Source organism: Carcharodon carcharias, chromosome 1 (assembly GCF_017639515.1).
Source record: "Carcharodon carcharias isolate sCarCar2 chromosome 1, sCarCar2.pri, whole genome shotgun sequence".
Classification (NCBI taxonomy): Eukaryota; Metazoa; Chordata; class Chondrichthyes; order Lamniformes; family Lamnidae; genus Carcharodon; species Carcharodon carcharias.
The window spans coordinates 60,976,433-61,002,500 of record NC_054467.1 but is presented as its reverse complement, the minus strand read 5'-3'; the positions used below and the strand labels follow the sequence as shown (position 1 = coordinate 61,002,500).

The 26,068-nt window shown below is 43.9% G+C and overlaps 1 protein-coding gene across 5 annotated transcripts in view; it reads right to left on the bottom strand.

Moving 5' to 3' along the window:
- Positions 1-26,068, bottom strand: part of LOC121282290 (hedgehog interacting protein) — a 226,516-nt gene that overhangs the window by 144,062 nt on the left and 56,386 nt on the right. The window lies entirely within an intron of this gene.

Sequence of the window (26,068 nt, the reverse complement as noted above, 5' to 3'; positions counted from 1 at the left end):
CAGGAGAACAAAAAAGATAGTTGCAATGCAGAGAGAAGGTATTTAAAAATACTTGGATTAACATTATAAAGTTTGGTTGTGAGAATGGTCCAGAAACATCTGGAGCAGGATTTCTAGTTCAGCGGGAGTGTGCGGTCGGCGGGCCTGGGAACGGTTGGGAATGGACTGCCAATTAGTGGCCAGCCAACGTGAAAGGCATGTTAAAATGCTCAACGCTGCTAGGGTGGGGGCAGGAGGAGGGCAGTCAATGATGTAAGCACGCATGCAAGCAGCTCAGAATGAAAGCTCCCTGAAGGCCGAGAGCTGCCTCAGGTAGCTGAAGAAGTTAAGAACAACGAATAAAGATTTAAAATGCAGAGAAAAATGTTCACGCATCAGAATCAGTCACCTGAACATATAAATTATGAAAATTCTGTCCATGCATTTTTATTTTTAAAAATTTAATATTGGAAACTTCATCCCGGCCCGTGGATGAGGTTTCCTGAAAAATGCAAAAGGTGCCTGGCCTCTTTGCCCGCCCGCCAACCATTGGATGGGCAATGAAAAATCTCTGTTAATTGCCCCATCAAAGGGCTTAATTGCCCTCTTAATTTTTGCGGGCGCGCTTCTGAATTTAGTGCGCGCCCGCCGACTGAAATATCGTGCAAGGGACGCTTGCCCGATGTCATCAGGTGCTATTTCCTGCTCAGCGTGCCCCACCTGCTCAGCAAAAATTCTGCCCCAGAAGTGAGGGGATAATCAAAGAATGATGAGATCATGAAGAAATGACCAAGGCAGCCTTATAGTAGTGAATGAAAGATTGACAGAGATCTTCAACAAGTACTTCCTGTGAAGTTTATGGCCTATGGTATGAAAAATAAAGTGGTAGAATGGGTAGAGAAATGGTAGAAGGGTCAGTAGCAGATTTGGAATATCTTGGTGTTTCCCAGATTGGCAAAATGTAGCTTCTCATGTGCCAAAGGGATCTGTGTTGGGACTTCTAAATTTCATTATACATCACTAATTTGGGCATAAATATAAAAACATCAGTGATGGCACCAAATTAGGGAAAGGTGAAATGTAGAAAATGATGCAGTAGACTCCAGGAGATCAGTGACAGTTTATGAAAATGAACAGGTCTGAAAGAAATGCAGTTCAGTATCAATAAATGTGGAATGTACCTTCTGGGAATAAAAGATACAATGAATGGCTACATGGAGAGAGTATCAGAATACACTCAGTCCTGTGAAACAATATTCCATCAGAGAGGCTGCAGCAAAGAAGTACGAGGAAAATTGGTAGATAGGGAAGGAAAAGAAAGCCTTAATTCTGTTTTACACTAACTATTTTGACTGACTGCTGACCTGGCTTAGATCAGCAGCTCGCCACCTGACAGAAGCTCAAGTGTGATTCCAGCAATTTGAACTCGAGTCTTTCAGTCAATGGTACACACTAGGTCTCTGCATAATTCAACATCAACCAATACTTTGAAAATACTTTTATTTGCTTGCTTTTAATCATGTGCATGTGACGGAAGGTATGCAATACAATATCAGTTTCTGAATCCATGTATGCTAATGGACGCTAAAAACAAGTTTTCAGAAAACTGGAAAGCACCGCCTCACCATTGAGGGATGCGTGGTATGGAATGTCATAGAACACCCACACTGAACATGCTTTGCAAAGAGAGCATTATTTTGGAACAAGTTGAGCTAATTGGCACCTTGGGACTCTATTGAGGGAAACATGGTACATTAACATCTAAGCATGTGCATATAACATGATAAAACAAAATCCTCTGACTCCTGGAACCTAGATTAATCGCCCATAACTTAGCGACAAGATAACATTTTGTTGATGCAAAGTTTTGGCATTAACATCCGGCTCCTTTTTCACTGATATGAGACTGCACAATTTCAACCCATAGTATGTATCAACAACAACCTCCAACAAAGACAGTGCTTTACAACACAGAGTTTGGAGATACTTGTAACTGCTATCATGATTATTCCAACCACAAACAATCTGACTACCTGATAAAGAGATTGTTCTGAGGCCTCCCCAGTGGAGCAGTCTACATGCTCTTGTAACAGATCAACAAATGATGCTAAAACTCAGGGCAAACTAATGAAGGAAAACAGTAAGAACTAACCGAATAAAAAAATCTGAGAAATTAAAGATTTTTAAAAACATTTTTATTTACTTCATTTTTCTGAAATTATGTCCCTTCAGTAAAAAGCATGAAGCGGGCTCGACTTTAATTCCCAGGCAGGTGGTAATGCAGCACAGCAAGTGGCCAGTTGGTTTGGAACGGTAGGCTGGAGGCTCTGAACATATTAATGGCTGAACCTCATGAATATTCCATTTGCCAAGGGAATCGAGTAGGAGGTGAGGGGTGAAGCCTAGGGCACAGGGTCACCCAGATTTCCTTGCAAAGCCTGGAGCAATACTTTTGTTTCTCCTGACTCATAAGGAACCATAAAAAAAATTGCTGGGCTTGGTTCCTTTTCCTTGCAGGTCTGGCCTGTCAGAGTTCAGTTTAAAATAAAGATGGGACCTTGAAGATGTCATTGGAGCCTAATCTATATATTTAAAGAGGGTTCTGTTGGCTTAGAGTGCACGCTTAACACCTGCAATTTAAAATTGCAGTCGACCAGATCTACGAAACAATGGGTGAGCTTCTGGCTCTCCTTTAAGCACCTTGTCATTCCACCAGGGAGGTGGAGTTAAAATTGATCCCCACCAAGTTTAAAAAAATAAATAGGGTGGAATCGTCCCAGATTTGTACAAAGTGTGGTAATGGCCGGGAAAAAGATCATTTTACCTGCCAACTACAATGGTGGGTTTTCACGCCATATTGTCCCATTCCCACCTAATTAATTACGCATAGGAAACATGCCGTCTCCCTGATGGGCGGCCTCCGATTTCTCTGAAATGCCACTACCTCGCCACTTCCTCACAAAGGGTGTCATATTTAAACTGCAGCCGCGTGCACGCTTCTCAATGCTTGCTGCTCAGGAGGGCACTTGGTGAAGACATGACCCAAAAGCCAAGAAGAGTGCAACCCCCCTCCCAGTTCACTGATGCATTCCTAGGATGCCTTCTGGATGATGTGGAGGCCCTCCGCGATGTCCTCTGCCCCCACTCTGGCTGCAGGATGCCCATCAGTCTCAACACTCCAGCTTCAGATGCGGCAGCAGAGACAATCAATGCCAATGCTGCACACAAAAGGTTGGCCACCCAGTGCAGAAAATGGGTGAATGCTCTCATCTGTGCCGCCAGAGTAAGGCAACTATCTCATCACTCTAAACTCACACATTCAAACCCATCACACATTCACTGGCATCACCACTCACTCTTACACACACCCTCACATCACCATCTGGCCACATCTCCTCTGGAGACTGCCTCCTCAACCCTCACCATCTTGAGGCCACTTGCACAGATCTATTTGTGCCCCACACACACCCTGGATTACCCCACTTCCCCATTACAGCCTTCACCCTGCAGCCTCTTCCCTTGCCTGAGGCCACTTCTTCTCCTTCCCCAAGCAAGCCCTAGCCCTGCAGCTGTTGAAAATCCAACCCCACCTTATGTGCTAGGTAGAGACCTGCCCGTAAGCCCCCTAAAAGTGATGTGGTGCTGCCTGTGAAGTCTGCTGATGACCGCGATTGCTGCCTGAAGTAAGGTTGGCAAACAAACCTCGAAGTCCTGAGCGAATGTAGCTCGCCAGGTGCACATTGCTTATGTACAGTTGTGAAAAACATCAGTGTGCAATCACACCAAACTGCCCGGATGATCCAGCATGGGGGGATGATTCTGGTGAACAGGACTTATGAGATACTATAGTATTGAAAGTAGGTTCTCGACTTGTGGCGGCAGGAAATGCGGCCTGCCACTGACAGTTGGAGTGGACGGTCGCAAACTGGTCTCACGATCATGTGAAAGACTTTTGACCTTCTCACCATATTGTCCCCCCACACCCACCATGATGCCCGACGCCAACCGAGCTGGAAAATTCCAGCCATAGATATATGAAAATCTACCAACAGTATTGGAAGGCGCTCTGTAAATACAAATTGTTATTTTCAAACTGGTCCTCTAAAAGGATTTCAAGGGACCTACAAGGTCATTGGATTTTTGCTTGCCTGTTTTGCATTTTGTTTTAATTAACAGAAATAATACGTGAATATTTTCTGCAATAACAGTACTTGGGCTGGATGTACCACCTTTCCCATGTGAACATAAAATAGAACGGCATTATGACATCATCATTCCAGTCTCCACATTACGGAAGGTGAGTGGGCGCAGAAATCGGCAGGCTGCCTGCCATTCTGAAAGCACTAATTAATAAGCTATTAAGCTTGTTAACAATCTAATCATCGACAATTTTCCATTGCCCACTGCATGTTTCGGGTGTCGGATGTGAAAAAGTTTGGGAGTGTTTTACTGCAGCTATGATGAGGCAGCACAAAGATCTGCTACCAGGACTATGGTTGAATGTACTAGCAGATTCAACTGGGAAAGGTGGCAGTGTCTGTGAAAGTTTTTATGGCAATTTTTATCCTTTTTGTGCTTTCAATAAAAAAAAGTATGATTCTGAGAGCGGGGGACCTTTACAATTCTAGCCATGACCAACTTCTTGTTCACGCAGTACCTCTCTGCCACATGACATTACTGCCTGCAGTTCCGATTGGCCGCGGAGGCTCCCTGCCCCCAACTTTGCTCCTCTAATTGCCTCCTTCCTGCCAGGCGATCACTAATTGACCATCCGATGCTTGATTGGATGTGCTGAAATGGTGGGGCCAGGGGCGGGTGTGAGCAGTCCCCTCAGTTTCTGTTCTGCTTCCGTCACCCTCCCAAGAAATGTTAAACCCAGCCCCTTGTCTCCCTTTTGGTAATTGATGCTGCCTTTTCAATTTTAGAATTCAGGTCCCTATATTACAGAGATGTCCTGACACAGAAATCTGTGAAAACCACTGATCTACAGTAAATAAAATGATACCATTCTAACCTAAAAATATTTTTAGATTTGATGCAGGAATAGGAGTCCATACAGGTTAAGAACTGTGCTTATACATCAACTGCTGTTCCTGTGGAGAAGTTAGCCCCTCTGGGAGCTGATCTTAAAGCTAGACCCAGTGGGATAAAAGTTTCCCTTTCAAATCTGTTGACTATAATGTCTGTAAGTAATATATCTGAAACCAGTAAGGGAGCTCAAAACACAAAATTGCCTATAATTCAGTTGAGTTGAAAGCTGGGAGGATTCCTTTGCTTGGGGGAAAAATAATCTACTTAAACACATGTTCAGTTTCAAAAGTTGTATTGTTATGTTAAAATAGTTCTGTAATATATCCAACTTTACCAATGAAATCTATAAAATTTACTATTTTTTTTAACTCTACCTGTAAATGCTCTTATTTCTAAACTCTGCATTTACTATTCAGGTTTAACTTTTAAATAAAGGTGTCAGCAAACTAATTTTCTTGAAACCCATATATGAATAGGAGCAATTTTCAGAGCAGCAATAAAGACATCTGTCTTTCCAATGAGATGTTAACCTTGGGCTGAATAATGTGGTAGTGGGGGGGTGGGTAGGGGGTTGGGCAATCGGTTCGGTTCCCTCCTCCCAACTCAACCAGCAGCAAAGTCAGCGTGGAGCTGACATGCTCCAACCTGATCCTTCCTGCAGCCATAATGCCCTGCGGGGCCACGAAACGAGGACCAAATGGGACTTGTGCCCCTCACTGGGGAGGAAACACCACCCTCTGGAGCTGCTGGCCAGTCCAATTGGCATCAGCTCCATCAGTCCCGGCAGCGCTAAGAGTGCGTCAGTGCTGGGACTGCAGGAGAAGAAGGAAGGCAGCCCATGGATTGCCCGGAGCAGGGAAGTCCTGGTGTCTGGCGGGGAGAATTTGAGTAGGTCAGGGAGGGGGCAGGGTGGGGAGTGAGGGGGTGGGTTTAAGGCTGCAGGCAGGTAAGAAGGTGGGGTTTGACCTTAGTGGGGCTGCTTCACAATAGACAAAGGGCAGCCCACGAAAAGCAAAACCGCCTCCTTCCTTCCTGCCCTTTGAAGAATCTTTTCAAAAAAAAAATCCTGCTGCCTGCTCCTGCCCAACTGCCCACATCATTTGTTTTATAGCATGGGCAGTGTGTTATCAGGGTCAATTAGCTTAAAAACAAGCCTAATTGACCCTTGATTATTTATTTGAATATGGTGGATGGGCTGCCAATTTTGATGTCCACCCACCCCCTCCCAGATTATGAGGGTGAGCCCTGGAGTGGGTGGGAAGGTGCCGGGTGGGCATCCACCCTATTTTACATGCTGCCCCATCCAAAACACACCCAGCAGGAACATGTCGTAAAAGATCCCACAGCACTATTTCAAAGAGAGGGGAGTTATCCTTGGCGTCTTGGCCAATACTTATCCCTCAATCAAAATCACGACAGTGACAGCAATTCCAAAGTACTTAATTGGCTCTAATGCATTTTGGAATTTCCTGTAGTTGTGAAAGGCGCTATATAAATGCAGTGCTTTTTTTAAAACAGAGAAGACTATTCTGTTATTATTTTCCACTGGTATTGTACCTCTGTTTATGCATTTATTGTTGCAAAAATTGTGAACAGGGAAATGTATAGCTCTGGTCCTCCGTGGGGATTATAATCATAGTTTTCTCATTACTGAAGAAGGCCATTTGTGGCATCCTGCCTGTGCTGATCCTATTTACTCTAATTCCAAAGAAAGAAATTAGCCTATGCCCTTTTTCAAATGTCATGATTGATTTGATTTTAATAGCCAAAGACAATATATATCCTAAAAGCAAAAAACTGCGAATGCTGGAAATCGAAAACAAAAACAAAAATACCTGGAAAAACTCAGCAGGTCTGGCAGCATCTGTGGAAGGGAGCACAGTTAACGTTTCGAGTCCGCATGACTCTTCAACATGTTGAAGAGTCGTGCAGACTCGAAACGTTAACTGTACGTTATATATCCTAATTATTCTGACTAGGAATAGCAATTTACACATACATAATACCTTTAATAATGTAAGGCAGTTCAAGCCATTTCCCAAATGGCTGGCTCAGGTACCAATGAAGAATGGGGAAAAGTTCTCAGGCCTTGACTGAAGAAGTGATTGAAAAGGAACATTTTGAGAAGGTTTTTGGTGGCAGGGAAAGTTATGGGAAGGGATTTATTAGCAGAATTCTAGAATATGTGATGGCTGAAGGCATAGCCACAGATGGCAGTGATCTCGGGAGGAGGCAACGGGGAAGAACACATAACAGATTTGGAAGAACGGAGGATGAAAGCTAAGCTTCATGAGAAAAATACACAAAAGTAGAGTGCAGTGATATTAGGGAAGTAATTGTAAATGAGGACATGGATTTTTAAGTTAACGTATGGGGGCAGCCAGCTAATGAATGTTGGCTAGAACTAAGGTGAAGGTTGAATGGTGGTTTCTACAAGGTAGGATGTGAGTAGCAGCATTTTGAATGAGCTGGACTTTAAGTAAGGTTGAGCTTCCACAAATAAGGATGTTCAATCAATCCGTCAAGCCTGAGAGAGCTTTCAGAGACTGAGATATACAGTTTTGCTTATCGATTAGAATTGGGAATTAAAGCTTAACTCTATGTCAAGCAGGACATCAAGTAGTAAATCTAGTGATTTACCAAGTGGAAATACTATTTTACTATTTACCCTTTTAATAATTTGGGACATTTCTAGTAGATCGCCCTTAATCTTGAGACTACAGCCATTTCTCTCATCGTAATTATATCTTGTATTCTCCTAGTGACTTTAAGTTGAACTTTTCCATGGTTCTAGTTTGTTTCCTATAATTGTGTGCTATTGTTTGAGAAGCCATATCTGATCACTGATGTTCCTTGTTTCTCAAAAAGGGCTTTGTTGTAAGCTCTTTGCTGTGGAAACAGCTGGAGCTTGCTCTTGAGGAGTTAGGGAGAAAAAGACTACAGGGGATGCTTAACAGTGTCACAATACATTTTGAGAAGGTAACACGTTTCTCAGAGGAGCCAAGCATTCAACTTATCATCTTAGAATAAGGAGTCCCTTAAGTCCCACAAGTCCCTTAAGGTATGGCCAGCATGGGCAATTCCTGGAAGTCTCTACAGCCATATGCATAATTCTTTAGCACAGTCATTTGGATGTTCAAAGAATGGTATCTTTTTCCTACTGATAAATGTCTTGACTTTTATCCAGTAGCTTAAATGGCCACATGGATACTACTGATAGTACCCTTTTCCGAGGGAATGCCACACTTTCACAAAAGCTTCTCAATCTCTCCTAGTGCTGCTGACATCCTGGTGCTAAATTTAAGCATGTTGAGCTGGTATCTGTTGATTTAAGTAACAAAACAATGGGTCACAAACCGGCTGATTAACATCAAGTTGTCTGAAACATAATTTTTAGCCATAGTCCACAAAGGACCATAGGCGTCTCTCTCCATTACACAGAGATGACTGGTTATACACAGCAGCACTCGGCAAGCATGAGGAAAGGCAAGGAAGCAGGAAACTATACTCTAGATGGCTAGACTGTGTCCGAAAGGAACCTGTGGTTAAAAAGTTATGGCATGATTACTTTTACTACTGTTGGCAGTGCCAATGTTGCATATGGTCACAGGAGATGGCACAAATTAATCTCAGTGAGATATAAGAGGGAAATTACCCAGGTACTTTGGAAGCAGTTTTGGAGGCTATCCTCCGCACAGGGTGGAAGGACAAAGGGCCATCTTCCCAGATCTCTTGGATCATCTGTGTCTCTGAAGGCTGTGGCTCTTATGATTTTTCTGTGGTCTTTTGGAGATGGACCTGAGTAAGAAGAGAATGACCATCCATTGCCCGTAGTAGTAGTGATGGTGACTGTGGTGATAAATTTCTTTGTGTCCAGATTATTCTAGGGACAGCAGCTGACATCTGCAGGATCTCTTATTCAGTCACCCATAATTCTGTCACTCAGGTGATGGTTGCCTTTCAAACAAGAGGAGCAGATTACATCAGGCTCCCAGCAGATGCTGCCAGTCAGGCTCTGCGGTCTGTCAGCTTCACCTCCTTAGCAGGATTCCCTCAGGTACACGCTGTGATAGACTGCAGCCATGTGGACATCAAGGTCAGATGGTTGTGGATGTCAGATGGATGTACTTGTGAACAGAAAGGGGTTCCACTCCTTCAAAGTGCAATTGGTTTGTGACTGACACCACAGGATCCTGTAAGTGTGCGCAATGTTTCCAGGCAGCTGCCATGACTCCTTCATACTGTCTCAGGTGCCTCAACTCTTCAGGCCACCGGACAGCCTCCATGAATGGCTCCCGGGTGACGGTGGGTATCTGCTGAACACATAGGTAATGCCACTAATGTGCGACCACACAATAGAGAAACACTAGAAACACAACCATTGTCATCTGTCAGGGCAACCATTGAGCAGGCCATCAGTGTTCTCAAAATCCATTTCTGCTGTCTTGACCAATCTGGGCCCTCCAATATGACCCTTCAAAGGTCTTATTGTGGTCCTGTGCTGATCTCTGCATGACTTGACATTACAAAGAGGAGTGGACCTGTGCCAGAAGAGGCTGATGAGCACCCCATGTCCCTGGAGGAGAAGGAGGGGCAAGATGAAGAGTTACCGAGAGTGGCCATGCAGAGGTGCTGCTGATGCCTGAGCCCACTGATATGCATGTCTGGGAAGCACATGACTCCCTCATCTAGGCAAAATACATCTGAGAGCAGGGCATCCTGCACTGCACTCTTGGCACTAGGCCACTTTGGCAGCAGTTGCAGTCGCATTCACAAGTACGAAACAACATTATGACTCCTTGATTAAATCAATCTTAAGCTGCTACCCCTCCCAATGCAAAACTCTGACCCACCACATTTCATGGATGTTACTCCATGCTGTTCTAATTGATCAAATTGCAATGGGGGAATAAGAGCCCCATGAGATGCTTCATTTAGCCAGCACTAGTGGTTTCAACTTGACTGTCACATTTAAATATGGCACCCAAGTGATTTTCATTGTGTAGCTAAGAACATTTCCATGTTCTCTTCTACATGCTGCTAGCCACATGGCTGGGTCAACTGGAGGCAGCCTGCTCATTTCTTTGCTCCTCATCTTCTGGGCTGCGGTGCCCTTGAGGGCCCTACCACATGCTGGCCCACATGTATCTGTGCAGGGGCAGGCATTTCTGTCTGTCAGAGAGGCTGAGGGGGTGCCTGCAGCTGGGGGTGCCTTGAAGAGATCACCCATTGCCATCAGCCCTGCCTCACTCTGCCCTTCCAGGGCTCACTGCATTCCCTGCAAACCAAGAATGGGTTAGCACTTGGCAGCGTTTCCACATATCTCTCAACCATCACTGCAGCCGAGCGATCAATACTGCTCAAAGTTGAAGACATATTGTGGAGGCCACTGTGGTGTCCCCATATCCATTCATTGGTCTGCTGCGCATGATGCTCCGTGAGAGTGACCATCTTTCAATGGAGGAGGTCATGCACTCATAAGCACCATGACACTCATGGAATGGGTGGACTCCTCCATCTTCTCGGTGAAGATGCGCACTGCCTCCAAAACACTGATAAATGGCCTCTGCTGCTCCACAGATGACCTTGATGACCTCTGAGATTCTGCATCTGTGCAGAACTGAGCATGACTGGGGCTGTCCAAGTCCTCCAATGGGAACTGCCATAGCTGTCACTGCCTCCATCACCGCTTCTACTGACACGGGATGTGTTACCTTGTGCCACCCGTAGTATACGTGACTAAGCCCCACCAATATGAGTATATCTACATTAGTGCAAGATGTGCTTGACTCATGGGACGATGCATCCTCAGAAATCAGCTCCTCTGAGGTCTGCAATGTTTCCTCATGCCAGTCGTGATGCGGCTCTGGCATTGCCCCTGTAGGAAAGGGGGGACCTCAGTTAGTGAAGCATCTATGTACCAGTGGTCCCATACATGGTTTGGAGCATCAAATTATCATTTATGGACCATGCAGAAGTGGCTCAGATACAATTGCATGATTTACATTTGAAGCTCTCACTCTGTCTCTGCTCCAACCTCATTTCCCCCTCTGGGATGGCTTTGCCCACTGCCACTTTGACAATCTCCATGGCTTCCTCCTCCATCAACATGACGATTTCCAGTCATGGTACACTACTTCCAGTTTGAATCCTCTCCTGCGTTATGTGCTTTCTTCTCCTTAACAAGGGAAAGAGGAACAGAGGAACATTAAGAAAAGTGTGAGGGTCATATGACACAGTGACATATGATGGCCTTCATTGCAGGATGGGGCATGCAAGGGCAGCATTTTAGGCTGATGTGTGAATGCTGTCGGCATATATGAATGCTTCTGAAGGGATCTGGTGAAACATTCCTCCATGTTGATGCAGAGAACGTTCCTTCCTGCCTTCCTGTGCAAGGAACTGTTGATGATGAGACAGTCATGGTTGCCAGCTGATAACTGCAGGGTACTCACTTTGCCAGCCCTCAAGGGGCTGTTGAATTTCCTGCACTGGATCCAGGTCCTGATGATACTTTGACTGCTGACCACCTCAGCTACCTCCAACCAGCCCTTCTTGGTCATGGTGGCCTCCTCCTTCTGCCATTGGGAAAGATCACCTGACTCTATATTCTCACCACCTACAACATGATGGTGTTACTGAATCGTGGTGCAGCCCCTCGTGTCTGCCAGCCATCTTCTGATGATTCCCTTGCTGAGGAAAATCTTCTCACTTTCTCAATGCAGCCGCCGTGCAGGCTGTCGACAGGCCGTTAAATGTTATGCCCTCAATTGCGCTGCTGACTCAACAGCCTGCCCACCATCCCTATTTGGTTGGTGATCCCGGAAGCCTCCCAGAAGATTGGACCAGAAGTATGCATCAAGGTTGCCGACATGGAAATGAACATGACCTCTATAAAAAAATCTAACGCTGAAAAATTCAGTCCACAATCCCTTCATGCATTGGTCTCAAATGAGGTCAGGCTAGTGTTGTTACCTGCAGTCAGCCTGCTGACTACAGATAGTAGGGGGCATTGTTGACTTCCTCTATGACTTTGAACCTCTGTGGATCTCCTCTAGTGTTGCCCTTCTTCTCCAGTAATAAAGCACACGGAGACTTGTTCATTTTTATCATACTACTTTCTGAACTGAAACAACTGAGTAACTTCCTATAATATGCATACAATATTCTACTCTTTGCTGGATTTCTGCCAATTCTGCTGTCTAATGATACCTTTACAGTTGGCGCCATTACATGGCATGGACTGGAAGCTTTGAGTCAAGAACAGCTTTCCTGTTTTTCTTCAAGTACCGTTTCACAAGCCAAAATAAATGTGGATCTGTGCTTTAACATGCATCAAACTGGATTGATCTTGGGTGTTTGGACAAAAATGAGTAAACGCCAATACATACAATTACTATATCAACACTTATTCGGTGCCTATATTAGTTTTAACACAGAATAATTTTACCCTGTGGTGTTCATGTTTGTATTATCCTGTTTCTGGTGAATTTCGTTTGACAGCAGATAGCAGTTGATTGTAGGCTCCTACAATCAAATCCATTATTTGAAATTAAGTATTGTTAAGTTTCCAATTACTTCATATTGTAGGGGAGCAACATTTTTTCAGAAAGTGCTATAATTCAAGTAAGCGTCCATAATAACCTGATCAACAAGCTCAAGCAGTTTCTAATGTCATCAAAAAGATCAAAATTGAAATTCAGCTCCACGTTTACATTATTTCAAGAAAGTATAGTTTAAACATTTTTACATGAAAAGTTTGTTCAAAGAGTTTGAAAATTACAAGCAACCATTAAAACAATGGTCAAAGGAATGCCATATGACTGCAAAGCTTTTGTGTATTCATATTGCGAGTAATTTCTAGATTTGTAACCAATACAGTATAAATATATATAATCTGGGCAAGGATTGGTTATGAGCTTTTGCATTGGACCTCCAGCACTCTCAGTTTGCATTTCACAGCTACCTGTAAGAGATGCTAAGAATTTAAATGGGACACTTTCCATTTCAGGCCCTCATTTCAAGTTGAGCACTCCCAGGTTACCTATAACACATACAGATGTAGGGTTCAGCACTTTGCCTATGAGATATGCCTCAGTTCAACCTCAGAAAAGCAACTCACACACCTCCAGTGTGACTTTTTTTCCAATTCCCCACCAGCCAAATGAGATTATCCATTAGTATTGAATTAAGACTAATTGTCCACTCCAATATGGATGGAGACTGTTCAAACCCTTATTATACAGGATCCTTACCATAGTCACGTTCCAAAGGCTAGCCTGGGAGCAGTGTTTAAGCATGGGAGGTAAGTTGTTTTTGTCAGGCCTTGGGGGAAGGTGCCTCTGCTCCAGCCTGGGCTTGTGAAATCAGTAAGCATGTTTTTCCTGTCTCCAACCTGTAAGAGCAAGCCAAAGCCCTTTTCTCTGGGATGGCTCAGTTAGTCAGATTTCTGATCTGTCTGCACCCAATTTCCTTAATTAAAGAAGTCCTGTCCAAACTTCTTTGCTTGATAGTGCACACTTGAAAAACCATTCACTATACTAACACTTTTGGAAAAGGGTGTGTTTTCGCAAAGTTAAAAACCAGAGATTTGAATGCACTTGAGAGGATACAGAGAAGATTTATGAGGGTGTTGGCTGGACTGGAGAATCTTAGTTATGAGGAAAGATTGGATAGGCTAGGATTGTTTTCTTTGGAACAGAAGAGGCTGAGGGGTGACCTAATTGGAGTTTATACAATTTTGAGGGATCTAGATAATGGATAGGAAGACCATAGTCCCCTTTGCTGAGGAGTTCATAACCCGAGGGCATAGATTTTGGGTAAGTGGTAGGATGTGTAGAAGGGGTGCAAGGGGCATTCTTTTTCACCCAGAAGGCGGTGGAGATCTGGAACTCACTCTCCCATAACACTTAAAAGGTAGTTGGAATAGCACTTGAAGTGCTGTACTTTAGCAGGCTACAGACCAAAGAGCTGGAAAGTAGGATTAGGCTGGATGGCATGGACATGATGGGCCTCCTTCCTCGCTGTAAATTTCTGTAATTCTAAGAAAATTAAGATATTGAACTGAGACAAAGACCTATAAATTCAACCGTGCAGTGCCTCTTTTTTGGGTGCTAAACTTGCTCGTATAAGTCTAATATGTTAGGCAGAAAGTGCATGCTCATTATGGACTGGAGTTATATGACCTGCCATATTAATGAAGGCCAAAAAATCATCAGGCAATATCTGGGCCTGATTCTGGCACATCCCTAACCAGTTGCCTCTATTCCTACCCAGTCAGCCCACCTTCAATTCCGCTGCACCACTAAGCAACCTGTTACTACCTGCAACCCATCGGCTCAATATTAACATTGGGTGTACATCAGACTTCACTATTAATTGTATAACAATTGTGTTTACTTAAATGCAGGTGGAGTGCATTAATTGGGGTTTCACCTGAGCAGAAACACCCTCACTGAAACTGGGGTGTACTTGACATAAGCTTGTATGCTTATAATGGTTTAATCTTTAATTAAATGTTAGATTGAGTAAAGAATGATTCCAGTACTATCTTTCACCAACAGGTTTTATACCCACCATTCAGGCACAGGGTTGATCCCTGCATCCCAAATTCACCCAAAATTTTCTAGGACAAAGAAGTTTCTGAATTACTTTTGACTTCAGGAAGCCTCATCCCACCCATGAATGAGGTTTCCTGAAAAACGCAAAGCCAACTGGGCTCTTCGCCTGCCTGCCAACATTAAGGTTGGACAGGCAGCATTGATAATTATTTCAATTGTTTTTCAATGGCCTTAACAGGCCTTTGACAGTTCAGTGGGCGCGCAGCCACCTCTGGTGCGTGCCCGTTGAACTGAATGATGCGCCGATCTGAATGACGCGCGGTGACATCGGGACGCACGCCTGACTTCACCGTGCATCATTTTACTCGTTGGCTTATCAGGCCCGCCCCCGCATGCCGACGTGAAAATTCTGGCCTAAATAAAAATCCATCAATTACATTGAGCTCTACCATTCAAAGCTGATAGTCAAACTAGTTTAGAAAAATAAAATAAATTAAAAGTTAATTACTCTAGTTATAAAGTATTTAAGAAGAAAGAATTGAAAAAACAGTCTCAACATCTGGCTCCCCTTTTAAAAAATCAAAAAGTTACAATGGTTATGATTAAAAATAGCTTTCTTTTGTTCGATTTAAAATCTATCCTTGATTCTATGAGCTGTATAGAAAATTAACTGCCTTCGCTCGTCCCCTAGGAGGGGAAAGAGCAATTATGGCAAATCTCTTTCTAGTTGGAATCCTCTGTCCCCCTAATATAAAGAAGAAATAACTAGATTTCTAATTTGTAAGCAACTTTGAGAAAATACCATGCTGGTCAAGAAGCATCTATCTGATGATTCTCTTCCCTCATAGGTCACCAGAGAAGGTAACTCCTTTTCTGTACAACTTGCAGGATGAATGAAAGCCCAAGCAATAAGAATATGCTTTTCTTACAAATTGTATGTCAAGATTGAAAACAAATTTCAGGAAGAATTTCTGCATTTGGACAAGGATGGATTTTAAAAGTTGGTGAAAAATGTGAATTGAGAGGGACACTGTGGAAATTACTGGGAATGAAGAGCTACTTAAGAATAATCTTTGTTGATTTCAGCCTTGCCTTCACTAATGTCAGATATCTGTCCTTTTTGGCTGAAAACTTAAACTGCTATTTTCTGTTGGGTATTGACCAGGAGTGGGTTGTCTGGACCCCTGCATTAATTTCAACCAGTTTTCTTTTTAGTATTACAGGCAATTCCATCTATTCTGCTTTTGTGGCCTAATTTTATTTCAGACTGCAGTCCAGGTCATTGTGTTCGATATTTATTTTCAGAACCATTTCTGTCCTTTCCAGAAATAACACAAACAGCTTGGAAATTGGGTGAATGTCTGAAAAAATCTTTTTTCCTGTTTTTAATAAATTTCTCTACAAGAAACTGCATTCTGGATCAGTAATCATTTCTTTCCTGACCTTTTCCTTCTGTTTTCTTCTTTTGCACTTTGATGATTCAGCCAGGTGTTCTTCCTATTGATTGCTTATTAAGCATTTGGTTGTACTTCAATTGACTGATGGAATTATTCCACCATTGTGGGGTGCAAACTATATCAATTTTCATATAAAAACTAAGCCTGTTGTTGGATGTTATAATGTCATAAAAGAACACTTACTGCAATATAAACCCCATATCAGCATTAATTCACCTAAATTGCTTTTACGCACAATACCTCTCTGGTAATTTATATATTTGATTTGGAATAATGACTAGTATTCACATATTTTTCTTATGGCTTAAATTTAGTGCAGTTTTATACTTTTAGTCATGCATAAAAGAAGTTCCAAATATATTAGCTTTTTTTTGCAAAATAAAAATCACTACTTATGAGGCAAAGTCACTTATAAATTCAGTTTCCTACATTATAACAGTGACTATGTATCAAAAATAATTAATTGACTGTAAAGTGCTTTGATGTGTCCAGTGATCATAAAAGGTGCTATATAAATGCAAGTCTTTTTTAAAAGCTGAATTAAGTCTTTAACTTGCTGCGGTCATTAGTCAGGGTTAATGACGAAAGATCTTCGACCTGAAACATAACTCTAGCCCAGATCTTCTGAGCGGCAGCAATGATCGTCAGATTGCCTCTGCAATCGAACATTCCCCCGACTTGATGCTGCTGCACATTTCTACTGGGATCTTTCGAGTTCGGCTTTCCCAGAAATGTGTAATGCAGCATCCCTCGGGAACTCCTTTGAATTGGAGTAGAGTTGAGGGAAGACAGGACATACTCCCTTTTTATGGCACTAGCTTAAAGTTTAAAGGTCCAGTTTGAATGTTAGTGGATGAATGTTAGTGAATGAACATTAGTGGATGGGTGAGTGGATGAGGTGGCAGGTGCGTAGGGTGGCAGGTGGGGGAAGTGACAGATGGCAGGTGGGTAGCATGGCACATAGGTGAGGAGGTAGGTGTGTAGGGTGATAGGTGTGTGAGTCAGTAGTTGGATCTGGGCAATAGTTGGGTGGTCTGGTGGGTAGTCGGGTTGAGTCTGGGGGTAGTTGGGTGGTCGGGGATTAGTCGGGATGGGTGAGAGACGTAGTTGGGGTGGTCGGGGAACAGGTGTCGTGGGGGTGGTGATGATTGGGGTGTCAGTTGTATAGTTACTCAGATGTTAGGCTAGAATTTAAACTGTCTAACATTTCCTTGGTAACTCCCCTGGTGGGTACCGTGTAACTGTGCAGTCTCCAACTCCAGCTCAAAGTCAGAGACATTTGTTGAGGGTCCTAGGGAGCAGGGAATTGCCCATTGAAAGCTGAAATTTCCTGGGAAATTCCACGTAGGTCCACACATCAGGACTTCCACAGGGTCCCGACACACATCTTCCATCGTACATCCGGTCTCCGACGATACGGAGACTAGAAGACTTGGGCCTGTTTCTCTCTCCACAGCTGAAGCCTGACATGCTGAATATTTCCAGCATTTTCTGTTATTTCAGGTTCCCAGTATTTTGCTTTTATTTTATGATAAAATGTGGTTTATACATCGTCTAATAGAAAAGAATATAAGCTCAAGAGAGAAAAGGGTTCATCAAATTTGATGAAAAGCTAACAAATTATTTAAGTGATTGGGTAATAAAGAAGTGTTTAAATACAGAATGCTTACAGATGTATGGTCTGTTGTGGTGCAACATGCTCAGCATTTCTGTTCCAGATGGAACACCTATGGTGCAGGGAACTGACTTGTTAAAATTGGCAAAGAGTTCAAAAGATCTTAAATTATTAAGCTACAAATCAGTGCTCAGATGTCTCTTTTCTAAAATAAGGGTGAAGAAGTGACTTCATTTGCAGCCTCAATTCAGATGGTGAGTCATGTTCATCCCATGCGTTCACACTGCTATAGGGTTGGGAAAGGCAAAGCTCCATGCTTACATAAATAATGCACAGAGTTTTCTTCACTAGCTGCTGAATGTCCGCAATGGCAGTTTTACTGATTGAAAAAATGTGGCTATACTATTAGTAACATAGGAAATAGGAGCAGGAGTAGGTCATTCAGACTCTCGAGCCTGCTTCGCCATTCAACTAGATCATGGCTGATCTTCAATCTCAACATTTTCCCACGCTATCCCCATGTCCCTTGATGTCTTTAATATGTAGAAATCTAGTGATCACTGTCTTGAATGTAGTGAAAGACTGAGCTTCCAAAGCCCTCTGGGGTAGAGAATTCCAAAGATTCATCACCCTCTGAGTGAAGAAATTCCTCCACATCTCAGTCCTAAATGGCCTACCTCTTATTCTGAGACCGTGTTTCCTGGTTCTCAACCCCACCCCCAGTCAGGGGAAACATCCTTCCTGCATCTGCCCTGTCACACCTGTAAGAGTTTTGTATGCTTCAATGTGATCACCTCTCATCCTTCTAAACTCTAGAGAACACAGGCCCAGTCTTCTTAAGCGTCCCTTATAGGTCAAGCCAGCCATCCCAGGAAGCTGTCTGGTGAAGCTTCGTTGCACTCCCTCTATGGCAAGTATATCCTTCCTTAAGTAAGGTGACCAAAACTGTACATAATACTCCAGGTGCGGTCTCATCAAGGCTCCATTCAATTGCAACAAGACTTCTTTATTGCTGTATTCAAATCCTCTTTCAATAAAGGCCAACATACCATTTGCCTTCCTAATTGCTTGCTGCACACACATGTTACTTTTCAGTGACTCATGACCAAGGACTCCAATGTCAACACTTTCCAATCTCTTGCCATTTAAGAAATACTCTTCATTTCTATTTTTCCTACCAAAGTGGATAACTTCACATTTTTCCACATTATATTCCATCTGCCATGTTCTTGCCCATTCATTTAGCCAGTATAAATCCCCTTGAAGCCTCTTTGCATCCTCCTCACAATTCACATTCCCACCTAGTTTTGGGTCAGCATCAAATTTGGAAATATTGCATTTGGTGCCCACATCCAAATCATTGATATAGACTGTGAATATCTGGTACCCCACTAGTCACAGCCTGCCAACCTAAGAGTGATTCATTTATTCTTAGTCTGTTTGCTGTCTATTAGCCAATTCTCAATCCATGCCCAGGTGCTCTAATTTTGCTTGCTAGCCTCTGTGTGGGACCTCATCGAAAATCTGAAAATCAAAATACACCACATCCACTGGTTCCCCCTTATCTATTCTGCTAGTTACAAGCATGATTTCCCTTTCATAAATCATGTTGACTCTGCCCAATCCTGCCATTATTTTCTAAGTCATAAGTTATCGCATCCTTCATTATAGATTCTAGCATTTTCCCTCACCTAATGTTAGGCTAACAAGTCTGTAGTTCCCCATTTTCTCTTTCCCTCTTTTCTTAAATAGTGGTGTTACATTTGCTACCTTCCAATCTTTAGGAACCATTCCAGAATCCGTCGAATTTTTGTAGATGACAACCAGTGCATCCACTCTCCCTACAGCCACCTCTTTCAACACTCTGGGATGTAGATCATCAAGTCCAGGGGATTTATTAACTTTCAGTCCCATTAATTTCTTCAATACTACTTTTTTACTAAGACTAATTTCTTTCAGTTGCTCATTCTCACTAGTCCCTTGGTCATCTAGTATTCCTGGGAGTTTCTTTGTATCTTCCTCTGTGAATACAGACATACAGGCCTGGATTTTCATCGTTGAGGTAGGTAGGAGGAGTCAGGAAAATTCCTGGCTTGTCCACCTGCCTCAGGAGAAAGTGCCTGCATAGGCAGGATCTTGATTGCTGGGGGGAGGGTGCAGACTGGAGTTGGGCCAGCTGACCTGAGAAGAAGTGCGGAGCCAGCCACAGGCACTGCCAAGTACAGAAGTGAGCTGTTTAAAAGGCCCATCTTGGGGGTGTGGGACTTCATCCCAGTTGAAATAAAAACACAAAGGTCCTCCATCTCTCACCAGTCACAACCCTTTCACCATCCAAACACTCCCTTTGCCCCATCTATGTTACTTCATGCCCCTTATGTCAAGCTCTGCCCTTCTACCCACCCTCTTTGGTCCTGCGTGTCCCTTATACCAAGCTATGGCATTTCAATAATAAAAACAAAAAACTGCAGATGCTGGAAATCCAAAACAAAAACAGAATTACCTGGAAAAACTCAGCAGGTCTGGCAGCGTCGGCAGAGAAGAAAAGAGTTGACGTTTCGAGTCCTCATGACCCTTCAACAGAACTGATTTTTCTTTACAATGAGAGGGGTGAAATATAAGCTGATAAGCTGGTTTAAGGTGGGGGGGGTGGGGGGCAGAGAGAAGTGGAGGGGGGGCGTTGTAGGAACAAGCAAGCAGTGATAGGAGCAGATCATCAAAAGATGTCACAGACAAAGGAACAAAAGAACACAGAGGTGTTGAAGTTGGTGATATTATCTAAACGAATGTGCTAATTAAGAATGGATGGGAGGGCACTCAAGGTATAGCTCTAGTGGGGGTGGGGGGGCATAAAATATTTAAAAATAATAGAAATAGGTGGGAAAAGAAAAATCTATATAAATTATTGGGGATAAAAGGAAGTGGGAAGAAACAGAAGGGGGTGGGGATGGAGGAGGGAGCTCAAGACCTAAAGTTGTTGAATTCAATATTCAGTCCAGAAGGCTGCAAAGTGCTTAGTCGGAAGATGAGGTGCTGTTCCTCCAGTTTGCGTTGGGCTTCACTGGAACAATGCAGCAGGCTAAGGACAGACATGTGGGCAAGAAGCAGGGTGGAGTGTTAAAATCTTGCCCACATGTCTGTCCTTGGCCTGCTGCATTGTTCTAGTGAAGCCCAACGCAAACTGGAGGAACAGCACCTCATCTTCCAACTAGGCACTTTACAGCCTTCCGGACTGAACATTAAATTCAACAACCTTAGGTCTTGAGCTCCCTCCTCCATCCCCACCCCCTTTCTGTTTCTTCCCTCTTCCTTTTTTTTTCCAATAATTTATATAGATTTTTCTTTTCCCACCTATTTCCACTATTTTTAAATCTTTTATGCCCCCCCACCCCCACTAGAGCTGTACTTTGAGTGCCCTACCATCCATTCTTAACTAGCACATTCGTTTAGATAATATCACCAACTTCAACACCTCTGTGTTCTTTTGTTCCTTTGTCTGTGACATCTTTTGATTATCTGCTCCTATCACTGCTTGCTTGTCCCTACAACAACACCCCCCCTCCACATCTCTTTCACCACCCCCGCCGCCCCCCCCCCCCCCCACCCACCCCCACCACCCTCCCACCTTAAACCAGCTTTTTTTCACCCCTCTCATTGTAAAGAAAAATCAGTTCTGTTGAAGGGTCATGAGGACTCGAAACGTCAACTCTTTTCTTCTCCGCCGATGCTGCCAGACCTGCTGAGTTTTTCCAGGTATTTCTGTTTTTGTTATGGCACTTCAATGCCCGCTGAACCACTGCACATTTTCTCGAACTGGGCTGGGGGCTGGGGGCGGGGAGGTGTTGCCTTTTGAGCTTACATATAAAAAGGTCCCCTCATGCAGACAAGGGCTCATAACTCCTCTGAGGCCGTGAACCAGGACTCTTTAAAAATCTGGCCTGACTCAATGAAAATTGCAGAGGAGTAAGAGATACCCTGCAAAGGAGCCACCCAGGACGGGAGTGCCAGATTTGGGCTTCTGACAGGATCCAGCCTGCACCCTTTAAAGGCACTTTTGAAAATCAGAGAGTCTGGGAATGGAGAATCCCGGAATTGGGACCTGCCCACCATTTTTAAAGGGCTCCCAAGTCAACCTGACTTGGTGAAATCGAGGCCCAAATATTTCTTTAGTTTCACTGCAATTTCCTTATTCCCTAGTAAAAATTCTCCTATCTCTGCCTGTAGTGGGCTCACATTTGTCCTTTCTAATCTTTTCCTTTTTTCATACTAATAAAAGCTTTTACAGTCCTTTTTTATGTTTCTCACTAGTTTACTTTCATTCTATTTTCTCTTTATCTGTTTCTTGGTTCTCTTTTGCTGAATTCTAAAATGTTCCCAATCCTCAGGCTAACTTCTTTTTTGACAACTTTTTAAGCCTCTTCCTTTGATCTAATACAATCTTTAACTTCTCTTGTTAGCCACGGTTGGATCCCCTTTGGTGCAAGTTTTTGTGCCTCAGAAGAATGTAAATTTGTTGTAAACTATGTGTTAATTTTGTAAATGCTAGCCATTGTCTGTCTACCACCATTCTTTTTGATGTAGTTTCCCAATCTACCACAGCCAACTTGCCCCTTACACCTTCGTAGTTTTCTTTGTTTAGATTTGAGACCCCAGTTTCGGATTTAACTACGTCACTTTCAAACTTAAAGTAAAATTCTATCATATTATGGTCACTCTTCCTGAAAGGATCCTTTACATATTATAGCCACTCTTCTCTAAAGGCTCATTTACAACAAAGTTATTAGCCCTTTCTCATTGCACAGTACTAGATCGACAACTTACAGGTAAAACAGATGAGTTAAGGGTGAGTATTGACACCTGGAATTGTGATATAGTAGCCATCACAGAGACGTGATTGAGGGAGGGGCAGGATTGGCAGCTCAACTTTCTGGGATATAGAATCTTCAGACGTGACAGGGGAAAGGGTAAAAGAGGAGGAGGCATTGCATTATTAGTTAAGGAGTCAGTAAGGAGTGATGATATCTTGGAGGGGGCATCAAATGGAGCTTTGCAGATAGAGCTTTGTTTTTGTTACAGGCTCAACATGTTTCCTCCAGGGTGATAGGAAGGGGTAATAAGCCCAGGGAACCATGGATGACCAGAGATATTCAGAACACGATGAAAAGGAAAAGAGAGGCTTTTAGCAGGTACGAGGGGAGCAAATCAGTGGAGGCATTAGTGGAGTATAGAAAGTGCAGGGTGGAGCTTAAGAAAGCAATTCGGAGGGCAAAGAGGGGATATAAGAAAGCTCTGGCTGGTAAAAGTAGGGAAAATCCCAAGATATTCTATAAGTATATCAATGGGATGAGGATAACCAGGGAAAGAGTAGGGCCCATTAGGGACCAAGGGGGCAATCTATGGGTGGAGCCAGAGTGTTGAACGAATACTTCACATCCATCTTCACCCAAGAGAATGAGCATGAAGGTATGGAACTCAGGAAGAGAGACTGAAAGGTTCTTGAGCAAATTGATAAAGCGAGTGATAAGGTATTGGAGGTGTTGGCAGGCTTAAAAGTGGATAAATCTCCGGGTCTGGATGATTTGTGTCCCAGATTGCTGAGGGAAGAAAGGGAGGAGATCGCAGGGGCTCTGAACCAAATTTTAATTCCTCTCTGGCCATGGGGGTGGCTGGGGGTGGGGTGGGGTGGGGTGTTTGGGTGTGAGGTGGGTGGTGCCAGAGGATTGGAGAACAGCTACTGTGGTTCCGCTATTTAAGAAGGGTTGTAGAAATAAGTTAGGGAACTACAGATCAGTGAGTCTCACATCAGTGGTAGGGAAACTATTGGAGAAATTTCTGAAGCAGAGAATCTATCTCCACTTGGAAAGGGAAGGTTTGATCAGGGATAGTCAGCATGGCTTTGTCAGAGGGAGGTCATGCCTAACAAATTTGATTGAATTTTTTGAGGAGGTGACCAGGTGTGTAGATGAGGGTAGTGCAAAACAAAAACAGAATTACCTGGAAAAGGAAAACCTCAGCAGGTCTGGCAGCATCGGCAGAGAAGAAAAGAGTTGACGTTTCGAGACCTCATGACCCTTCAACAGAACTAGGTGAATCCAAGGAGAGGGTGAAATATAAGATGGTTTAAGATGGGGGGCGGTGGTGCGGGGGTTGGGTGGGGGGAGAGAAGTGGAGGGGGGGGTGTTGTAGGGACAAGCAAGCAGTGATAGGAGCAGATAATCAAAAGATGTCACAGACAGAAGAACAAAAGAACACAGGTGTTGAAGTTGATGATATTATCTAAACGAATGTGCTAATTAAGAATGGATGGTAGGGCACTCAAGGTATAGCTCTAGTGGGGGTGGGGGGGGGCATAAAAGATTTAAAAATAGTGGAAATAGGTGGGAAAAGAAAAATCTATATAAATTATTGAAAAAAACAAAAGGAAGGGGGAAGAAACAGAAAGGGGGTGGGGATGGAGGAGGGAGCTCAAGACCTAAGGTTATTGAATTCAATATTCAGTCCGGAAGGCTGTAAAGTGCCTAGTCGGAAGATGAGGTGCTGTTCCTCCAGTTTGCGTTGGGCTTCACTGGAACAATTCAGCAAGCCAAGGACAGACATGTGGGCAAGAGAGCAGGGTGGAGTGTTAAAATGGCAAGCGACAGGGAGGTTTGGGTCATTCTTGCGGACAGACCACAGGTGTTCAGCAAAGCAGTCGCCCACTTTACGTTTGGTCTCTCCAATGTAGAGGAGACCGCATTGGGAGCAACTAATGCAGTAGACTAAGTTGGGGGAAATGCAAGTGAAATGCTGTTTCACTTGAAAGGAGTGTTTGGGCCCTTGGACGGTGAGGAGAGAAGAAGTGAAGGGGCAGGTGATACGTCTTTTGCATGGGCATGGGGAGGTGCCATAGGTGGGGGTTGAGGAGTAGGGGGTGATGGAGGAGTTGACCAGGGTGTCTCGGAGGGAACGATCCCTATGGAATGCCACCAGGGGGGGTGAAGGGAAGACGTGTTTGGTGGTGGCATCATGCTGGAGTTGGCGGAAATGGCGGAGGATGATCCTTTGAATGCGGAGGCTGGTGGGGTGATAAGTGAGGACAAAGGGGACCCCATCATGTTTTTAGGAGGGAGGAGAAGGCGTGAGGGCGGATGCGCGGGAGATGGGCCGGACACGGTTGAGGGCCCTGTCAACGACCGTGGGTGGAAAACCTCGGTTAAGGAAGGAGGAGGACATGTCAGAGGAACTGCTTTTGAAGGTAGCATCATCGGAACAGATGCGACGGAGGCGAAAGAACTGAGAGAATGGGATGGAGTCCTTACAGGAAGCAGGGTGAGGAGCTGTAGTCGAGGTAGTTGTGGGAGTCGGTAGGCTTGTAATGGATATTGGTAGTGCAGTTGATGTTGTTTATACGGATTTCAGCAAAGCCTTTGACAAGGTCCCACATGGAAGATTTATAAAGAAGGCAAATGCACGTGGGATACAGGGTAATTTGATAAGGTGGATTCAAAATTGGCTTAGTTGGAGGACACAGAGTGTGATGACAGAAGGATGCTTTAGTGGATCCAGTGTCCAGTGGCGTACCAAAGGGATCTGTGCTGGGTCCCCTATTATTCATCATTTATAAAAAAACATAGATGACTATGTGGGGTGTAGGATTAGTAAGTTTGCGGATGACACAAAGATTGGCCGGGTGGTTAACAGTGTCTTGGGCTCCAGAAAGATATAGACAGGATGGTCAAATGGGCAGATAAGTGGCAGATGGAATTTAACCCTGAAATGTGTGAGGTGATATACTTTGGAAGGAGTAATTTGACAAGGAAGTATTCAATGAATGGCATGACACTAGGAAGTTCTGAGGAACAAAGGGACCGTGGCTTGTGTGTCCATAGATCTCTGAAGGCAGAGGGGCATGTTAATGGGGTGGTGAAAAAGGCATATGGGACACTTGCCTTTATCAATCGAGGCATAGATTATAAAAGTAAGGAGATCATGTTGGAGTTGGTGAGGCCACAGCTGGAGTACTGTATGCAGTTCAGGTCGCCACATTATAGGAAGGATGTGATTGTGCTGGAGGGGGTGCAGAGAAGATTCACCAGGATGTTGCCTGGGATGAAACATTTAAGTTATGAAGAGAGGTTGGATAGACTTGGGTTGTTTTCATTGGAGCAGAGAAGACTGAGGGGTGACCTGATCGAGGTGTACAAGATTATGAGTGGCATGGACAGGGTGGATAGGGAGCAGCTGTTTCCCTTAGATGAAGGGTCAGTCACTAGGGGACACAAGTTCAAGGTAAGTGGCAGGAGGTTAAGGGGGGATGTGAGGAAAAACATTTTTACCCAGAGGGTGGTGACGGCCTGGAATGCGCTGCCTGGGAGGGTGGTGGAGGCACGTTGCCTCACATCCTTTATAAAGTATCTAGATGAGCACTTGGCACATCATAACATTCAAGA